The sequence below is a fragment of the Eimeria mitis genome, genomic scaffold (genome assembly GCF_000499745.2).
Source record: "Eimeria mitis Houghton genomic scaffold, Emh_scaff5040, whole genome shotgun sequence".
Taxonomy (NCBI): Eukaryota; Apicomplexa; class Conoidasida; order Eucoccidiorida; family Eimeriidae; genus Eimeria; species Eimeria mitis.
The window spans coordinates 1,346-1,884 of record NW_013573336.1 but is presented as its reverse complement, the minus strand read 5'-3'; positions in this window follow the sequence as shown (position 1 = coordinate 1,884).

Sequence of the window (539 nt, the reverse complement as noted above, 5' to 3'; positions counted from 1 at the left end):
TATATATATATATATATATATATATATATATATATATATATATATATATATATATATATATATATAAGCGACAGCAACAAAGTAGTTGGGGTGTATATGCGACAAGATAAGACAAATTTCTACTCTTTTTATTTTAAATTAAAGTTAAATATGCAACTACACAGAAAAAATCAGTGAAAACACCGCCAGCAGCAGCAGCAGCAGCAGCAGCAGCAGCAGCAGCAGCAGCAGCAGCAGCAATGCTGCAGCAGCGCCGCTCAGCTCCGGCGTAACGAACCACTGGTCAGGGGGGTTGCTGCAGCAGCACCTTTGTCTTTGTTTTTGCGTTGAAATCTTTGTTTATTTCTTAAATTATATTATAAATATTAATATTATTTTTATTTTATTTTATTTATTTTCTTTTTTCTGGTTTTTATACGCATTTTGCTGCTGTTTCTCTCACGACACAGAGAGGCCCCCGGTGACCCGCCGCCCCCNCCCCCCCCCCCGCCTTCTCTTCCTTCTTTGTTTTTTTGTTTTCTTTTTTTATTTTTGTTTTT